This window comes from Ananas comosus, unplaced genomic scaffold (assembly GCF_001540865.1).
Source record: "Ananas comosus cultivar F153 unplaced genomic scaffold, ASM154086v1, whole genome shotgun sequence".
Taxonomy (NCBI): domain Eukaryota; kingdom Viridiplantae; phylum Streptophyta; class Magnoliopsida; order Poales; family Bromeliaceae; genus Ananas; species Ananas comosus.
In genome coordinates, this window is record NW_017891414.1 from 1 (window position 1) to 8,830 (window position 8,830).

At 45.8% G+C, this 8,830-nt stretch overlaps 1 long non-coding RNA gene across 1 annotated transcript; it reads right to left on the reverse strand.

Annotated features, from left to right (window-relative positions):
* Positions 1 to 3,751: 3,751 nt before the first annotated feature.
* Positions 3,752 to 6,757, reverse strand: LOC109704917. The gene is made up of 3 exons (XR_002214527.1): positions 6,394 to 6,757; positions 5,502 to 5,707; positions 3,752 to 4,017 (listed from the first exon to the last, which is right to left on the reverse strand). It is a non-coding gene; the product is annotated as an uncharacterized LOC109704917 (long non-coding RNA).
* Between the last annotated feature and the right edge of the window lie 2,073 nt (positions 6,758 to 8,830).

Here is an 8,830-nt window from a genome sequence, read left to right on the forward strand (position 1 = left end):
TTGAAACTTAAATCACACCCCCCCTTCAACTTATCGACCCAACGAGGGCACCGACATATTCTCCCATTCTCCCACTCCAGAGCGGCTTCACGCTTTCGTGGTTACTCAGGCGGCTCATACTGAAGGACGTGGGATCAAACACATCCACATTTGCGAGGCTTAACACATAAAGTGAATTATGGTTCCCGCTAGTCCCGGTGGCAGTGCGAGTTGATATTCAACGACTCTATACGCTCCAATACCTCGCACATCCTAGCATACAAGGACTTATCTTGCTTTATACACCAAATCACTTCACCCCTCTCTCTCGGGTGGCACTCTACCACTCTAGCCATTCAAGAGTCCATGTCATTATGTATGACTCTCTTCTACACTTACCATTCCATTATGGAACTCACTTTGATTCGATCACCGGCATTGCATAATAGCAATAATATCATTGGTGCATCGCTCCACCACGAGTGCCCGAATCATAATCGGACCCTTAGCTCTACTACGAGATGCAACATTTCGACACATCTACCAATTCCAGTTCACTTAAGAGCATGGTCCCCAAACCTCACATGGCTTTTCACTAGCTCATTGCTTCACAAAGAGCGCTTCACTTTTGATACCATATGCCACGGCGAACATCAAATCACTTTCGCAACGAGCCCACACGAACCTTCCGTTCGTGAATCCAAGCCAAACTCATTGATAGAGCTATCGGCCAAACTACTCACATCGGGTTCCATAGGTGGACCACAGTCCACCAATCCTACGTAGGCCTACCGCCTAAACCTGTCTCACTATATGCAATGTCTCTCGCTCACAAGTGCAGACCCAATCATCACTGGGCAAAATTCTCACTTGGAAATTCGCACACACTCCAACGAGGAGCAACCAAGACCCCAAACCACTACAAATTCTCGGGTTGGGTCACTACACATTCGGTGTATCGTCAATTACACGATCCAACACGTGGCATTCCACCTTCCTGGGTCCAAGCTCGGACTACCGCCCCGACGAAAACCTCCGCCCTACCCGTAGGTACCGGGCCGTTGTTACACACAGCTGACTGCGCCTATCCTTATGGCCCCAGGCTCTGCAGTCCATAGGTGGTCCAGGCACGGATTGTCCTCCAGTAATACCCGCAACCGTCGTCTCACACGACACGCTCTACTGAGCAACACGTATCACTACCGGTTCCTAAGCACCTAGTGCGAGCCACCAGGCCCCACGAGTGATCCATGGCCCACTTCACACTTAGCCCTGCTGAAGTGCTACTGCCAATTCACTCGATCGGCCGAATCAAAACCGCACTTCACGAGTATCTATACTCGAGCGCTCTATGCCTCTACAACGTCTCACACGAAGTCCAGCATCAGGGAGCTTAGCCCATGCGCACCGGCCACACGAGCAACAACTTGTCCGCCTCAATTCGAGGTACTACTAGGCCCACAGGCCAAACTTGGCCTCAACCAACCGCTCTCTCAACAGTGATTCTACTTTCACTGTTAAATCTATCGAAACAACATCCGAGATGCTCAAGCCACTCGGGTATTCGTAATGCCACGGCGCAACTCTCGCAATTCGATACTCATTGCCTTGAGAGTCGCTCCACCATTTCACGTTCACCACGAGTCCCATTCTTCGTCCAAGAACCATCGCTAGCGATTTGCTAGTGTCTCTTGGCTTTCTACCTGCTCCAGCAGGCACTACACTCTCACGATGCAAGCATGTTCGGGTGCTTACCTACCCGACCACTCGGTTCCTACTATACAATATGTAATTAGTAGGTGCTGATCATATGATAAATGCACGCAATGCATCAACTTGAGATTACGCAAAAGCATATGCTTATTTAATTAACTCATACCTGCAACGACATCATCGATGGCAGCAGGTTCATCAACCTGGGTCGCATATCCATGGCCACTAGGCGCTCGCCGCGATCCCTCCGGTTGCATCATCCTTAACGGCCGCTCCCCCGACCATGCCGCAGGTGGCACACCTGCAGGNCTGATGAGACCGGTCCCTGGTGGTGAGGGACCGGTTCCCGAACGTTGGCCCAGCGAAAATAGCCGAAATTTGGCTAAGTCCCGAATACTCAGCTTTCGGGAACCGGTCTCTCGGACAAGGACCGGTCTCCCGGGGACCAGTCTCTCAAGCAAGAACCGGTTCCCGAACGCGAAATCCCCTCTGCTCGATATGGCAGCCTTCGGGGACCGGTCTCCCCGAACTGGGACCGGTCCCTCACTGCGAAAATGCCCTGAGAGGGCTGATTCTAAAGATGAAAAGTTGGGGGGGGGCTATTTGCAAAATGGCCTTTAATAGGGCTTGGGGACCCCTCTTTCTCCCTCAGTTGCTTTCTTTCTCTCTCTCTCTAGGAAAGAAAAGAAAAGAAAGAGAAGGAGAAGAGGAAGGAGAAGAAGGGAAGAAAGAAGAAGAAAGAGAAGGAGAAGACTAAGAAGAAGAGGAAGTCATCTTCTCTCCCTCTCCCTCAAGCTTGGAGCTTAGGTTAGAGGTAAGCTTCCAACCCTTTAATGGAAATTCTAGGGTTTTGGGTTTTTATGGTTTAGAATTGGTTCAAATGGAACCTATTAGGAATAAATAGATGGTTCGAGCTCAAAATCGAAGCTCGCACCGTGGATTTCCCTCTCGTCGCCATTCTAGGGCACAGATTGGGATTTTGGGAGATTTAGGGTTTTGATCTACCTTAATAGGTCGTAAACCAAATTGCTAGGTCTCGAAACGCGTCGGCGAAGACGGTTTGCCGATCCGACGAGCACCCGAGGAGTTTAAGCGGTATGCAAGAACCGCAACGTCGAGCTTTCTACTATCGCGGCATCGCCAAGAGGTGGGTGGTGTCCATCCCAAAGCAATCGGGCTCCCCCCTATGTCTTAGTACATTTTGATTCTGCATCATGTGTTATTGCATTATAGGATTATTATGCATTGCCTTTCCTTATGCCTTCCTTGATGATATCGTAGCATGTATTGGATACTAGATGTAGAGGAGTGGTGAGGATTGGGTCGAGTCTTGTGAATCCTATAATGTAGAGAAAATGATGAACAATGAACGAGTGGCATCTAGTCAATAGTAAACAAATATACGAGTGGCATTTGGTTGATAGTAAGCAAAAGAACAATGATACCTATGAGTCATAGCGTATGCGAAACCTATGGACTATATGATGATTGTAACCCTAGAGGATAGGGTATTCTCGAGACGAGGATTGGATCATGCTCACGGTCTGTTTTAAATCTTGTGATGGAAGCCCCACACAAGTAGTGCGCTCCGGATGTTGGTCACGCCAGGGATTGCCTATTCGGCCCCGCCAGACGATCTCGGGTCCGTAGTGTGAGTTAATTCTCCCTACGTGTCGAGATGGCTAGTGAGCTGTAGGCGAGCCTTCGGGTAAGCCATGAGATTATTGGACAAATAAACGAGGATAATGAACGAGTGAATAGCTTCACCTTTGGACATGATAACGGGTTAGTTGCTTACCTACTTCATTGTACATGCATTCATAAATTATGATTGGGCATAGTAGCGTAGCTTCATTTCCGTCATTTACAGGTTTCCTTATCTATCCATCCATCCATTGGTATATCTACTTGTGCCCGCTTGGACCTAGTGGGGAGATCGGCGGAGTCGGCGGCCNACCGCCGAACGGACAGAGCCTCCCCTGTACGTTCTAGGCGTCACAATCTATACAATGCGATACAAGAGGTTCCAAACAGGAACTGTATTCAACCACAGATTGCATAGTATCAAAAACATAAAATGCTAACTACGCTATTACAAGCATTCAACTCACAGATTCTTTAGACATTTACAATAGTTTACATTTACATAACCAAATGTGCCTTTAAGTTATTACAAACTTATACAAATTACTACAAATTTGTTTCTTTCCAATTGGAACTCTGAGCTGGACCTCTTCAGGGTACTTCTATCACTGGTCTCGGTGGTAGGGCGCTATCTACGGAGCTACGCCCTGTCCTCGCGCCGCTGCGCCGCTCACGTGTAACCTGTACCCCCAAAACAACACGGGGGTGAGAACTATATAAATATAGTTCCCAGTGGGTACGGCCACCCAAGGGAAAAGCTCGACCCACCAGGTCCAAAGGAGGCAACAGTAGGTTAGTTCAACAAATAGATAGATAGATATTTGACTAAGCAATAAATAAAACCATACCTTGCCTCGCTGCTATGCAATATGCAATACCTGTCAATCATGTAAGTAGATTACTTGATTCTACTTTATATCTTTAACCATTCTTTACTTATAGCCGTTCTTTTATTTCTTAGCTATTCTCGTTCATTAGCTAATTTCATTATCGTTCATGTTTTGCTCTTTATTCTTTGTACTTGTACTTGGTGTTCTACACCTTAAACTTGGGCCCACTATATTCATTGGCAAATTCTTACTTAAGGTTGCTCTTACCTTAATCTCACTATGCCACCCGACTCGGTCTTGAGTCAATCGATCGCGGATAGTCCGCACACTGTCTAGCTCGAGTTGAAGGAATTCTCACATGCACCTCAGCTGGCGACAGCTCACCGTACTCATGTTCTAGCTGTCTGGCGGCGAACGAGTCGCACCTCACCCAACAACAGCCTAGGTCAATGACTTAGCCACCTGGTGGCGAAATCGTCGCACACGCCACGACAGTGGTTCAGTCAACAGGCGGTAGGATCCACAAGCTGGCTTAACCATCTGGCGGCGAAATCGTCGCACACGCCGAACAATGGTTCAAGCCTCCGGGTGGTGGACACTGCGCACACACCCAATCCTGCCTTGGTATCAATCTCGGCGGCAAAATCGTCGCACACGCCCTAGCCTTGATACCAAGGTTATAATAGATCTTGGGATTCCGGAATCCATTTCCACAACTTGAGGGTTTACTCACTTTACCCTATGTTGACGACCCTCCTAGGTTGATACCAATCCTTTCCTAGTGGTCGCTATACCACTAATATTCCCAACTTAGTTCAAATGTACTAAGTCTTACTATACATCATAACCTAGGTTCACTTGCTAGGTTCTATGTCATTTTCACCTAGAACTCGACTCTAGGTTTAATTACTCGACCTATGTCCAATGACACTAGGTTTATGTCAGACCTATGTTTACTAACACTAGGTCATGCCACTCGATCTATATATCATCCTAGGTACTCTTGCCTAGGTTCATAGTTTACATATTCTCAATTACTTATCAACATCAAAGTTCTTTTATCAACTAGAATTATCGACATTCATATAGTTTAAACTATAATACATTCATATGCATCTAGCATTCATATTCATATGCATGTAGCATTCATATTTATCTGATAACTATCATATGTCAACAATCATAATATGTCAACCACCATATATGCCTATTCATTCATACGCATCAAGCATTTATATTCATATATCGACAACTATATTCATATATGCATCAAATGAAACCATACTTTACTTTGACATGGGAAGCGACCTAATCGCTTCGGTAAGCACAACCCACCTTTACTTGATACCGGAACGTGAGAAATTCACTTCCCGCACTTTCCAAGAATCGCGATTTCGCGCTCGTGACAATTGATGCCGAAACCGTCCTTTTGGTGATATCTTCGCGTAGGCTCGACGAATTGCCGAACCGACTTCGCCAACGTGTTCGTTTTACCCTCAATTAGGTTTGTACGCGATCAATTCCAAGTTAGGGTCTCAATCCTGCAAAAGTGCATTATCGAGCTTAGGTTCAATACACTAACTCTCTAATTAATACATCCTGTTTCTATACAGGTTCTATAAGAACCTATACTACAACTCTAACTACTTAAGAGCTTCAACCAATTACTCAGGAATATTAGAGCTTACCTCCTGTTATATGTCATTCCTAAAGCTACCAATCAGCCCGAAGGTTCACATGTTATACTTCTAACATGCAGCTTTTCGACTAAACTTCATGGCAGCATAAGCTCCATCATTGAAAGGCTTTAGAGTCTGAGAGCTCTATCTACTACTCCACAATCATTCCTTTAACGACCAGGAATTAAAATTCACTTACCCAACAACCAATTCACATGTATATTTACATACATGCATGCTGTCCACACTCAACTCTTTAGGATTCTCCAAGGTAAACATGCTTTAGTAAGCAAGAAACCTGAGCCACATCCAATTCGGGGTGATTAGAACTAGCCCTAACATAAAACATAACCAATCTTATCATAGGGCTACAACAATTACTCATAGGTACATACATGCATACTCACACACATATGCTGCCAGCATAATTCTCAACACCTTTTCTCAACTTTCTTATGACAATAGAGGTTCTAACAACCTAGAAACCAATTAAAATCAGATCTAGGGTATATACTATCATCTCTAATAAAAAGATATCAATCATTTACCTCCGATTTTCCTCGCTTCCTCAAGTTCTTCTGCTGCTGAAATTCTTTGCAGCACAAAGCTTGAATCCACCAAGAAATCCCCTCCACATAGCTCTCTTGAGAGAGGAGAAGAAAGGAATAAGAAAAAGAAGAGGAAAGCTAGCTTCCTTTTTATCCTCAAGCTTCCTCGCAGCCAAGCTTCCTCGCAGCCAACAACCTCGACTCCGCACGTTCTCCTCAGATCAAACCATCAAGAACCCAACCTCTTCCTCAAGAATCTGCCCAAGAAGCCCTCTCGTACGGTTTAGAGGTTTAGAGAGAGAGAGAAAAGGAAAGAAAATGGAAAAGAATAAAGAGAAAATGGAGAGAGATGGCCTAATACGTTTCTAAGTGCTGGGGTTAAATGATAAGACCAAAAAATTGCAATTTAACCCTTCACAAAGGCAAAAGTGCATTGTAATCCTGCAGTTTACAAAACAGTCCCTGCACTTTCGCAATTCAGTCCCTGCAGGTTCGCAGTTCAGTCCCTGCACTAACAACAGGCTGGCAGCAGCAATTTGAAGCCTTTTTGCGCGTTGAACTCGTTCCGAAACCTCTTAAACTCTTCCATTGGATGCCCATGAACCTCTACAAGCTACCAATTTAATCCAAGAACAATTCACTTTCATTTTGGCATCATTGTGATCAAGGTGAGCAAGATTTGCAACACAATCAAGCTCCAATACTTTGCATAGCAGCAGCACAATTGGAGGCCTTTTTTTTTTTTTCACTTCCATCTTGCTCCAAACCCCTCTAAATACTTTCTAAACTCATATTTAACTTTCCCCACACTTTCAAATTAACTCGGGGACATCACACATTATCCTCTAGCCTCACTTTGATCTATTTAATCAAAGTTAGCGTCGCAATCCAAAAATTCCTCTCTCTACAGGTGTCAGAAAAATCTGAAACTTCAAATCTAGCCTCATAAAACTGTTCCTGACATCTCTGCCAATTTTTATAATTTTCTGACATTGTGCATTTTCTGCTAATTTTCTCGGTCCCGTTCTTTACAGAAAATTCTAAATTTTCCGTTTTCACTCCGATTTCATCCAAACACTTCCAAAATATACCAAGGGACCTTCACAAGCTACCCATGTAATTTGGAAGCAATTCCTTTTCATTTTGACATTATTTGAGCCGAATTAGCAATAGAATCGGCTCCAATTTCATTACATGGTAGCGATTTCTCCTTTTTACACTACCACTTCGCACTGAGCTCGTCAAAACCCTTTGAAAACACACCCTTGGCTTTTCCAAAACTTCACAATTGATTCGGAGATACCACAATGTATCCTTCCGCCTTACTTTAATTCTTTTAATCAAATTTAGCGTCGGAAATCTGAAATTCTCTTTATATTTCGTTTCGCGCCCAATTTGCGCCGAAACACTTATTTATCTCCAGAAATCACAATTCACTCGAGGATGATGTCCAACTAGTTCAATCCTCACTTTGATCCCTTAGGGCAAAGTTGACATCGCAACTCCAAGTTTCCATATGTTACAGAGTCACTCCACCGTTTCACGTTTACTACGAGTCCCATTCTTCGTCCAAGAACCATCGCTAGCGATTTGCTAGTACTACTTGGCTTTCTACTTGCTCCAGCAGGCGTTACACTCTTACGATGCAAGCATACTCGGGTGCCTACCTACCCGACCGCCCGGTCCCTACTATGCGATTTGTAATTAGTAGGTGCTGATCATATGCTAAATGCATGCAATGCATCAATTTGAGACTACGCAAAAGCATATGCTTATGTAATTAACTCATACCTGCAACGGCATCATCAATGGCAGCAGGTTCATCAACCTGGGTCGCATATCCCTGGCCACTTGGTGCTCGCCGCGAACCCTCCGGTTGCATCGTCCTCAACGGCCACTCCCCCGACCATGCCGCAGGTGGCACACCTGCAGGCTGTCCCAGAGAGGAATGGGCCGTCGCTGGCCTCAAGGCCTGACTCTCACCTCGCGGGCACTCGTCCCGCATATGGCCTGGCTGTCCACAACGAATACACCGTCCATCACGCAGCGCACACCGCCGCGCCTGGTGGGAACCGCCACAAATCACATATCCGGAGGAGGATCGGGTAGAGGATGACCTCGAGCGGTATCTGGAACTCGACTGACCACCCGAACCACTCGATAATGGCCTCGCCCCTCCTCGCTCATGCCTACGAGATTCGCGCTCCTCACGCACGAAAGCCTCGCCATGCTCTGCCCACAATGCTCGGTCCAACACCTTCGCAAAGGTTGTGAGCTGGAAGATTTGCACCCTCCTATAAATCTCCGGTCGAAGTCCACGCAGGAACCAATCGGCCTTATCCTTGTCATCCCGTACCACATCCGGGACACAATTCACGATACGGGAGAATTCCCGTTCGTATTCCCTCACAGAGCGGTCTCCTTGCCGCAGCTTCCT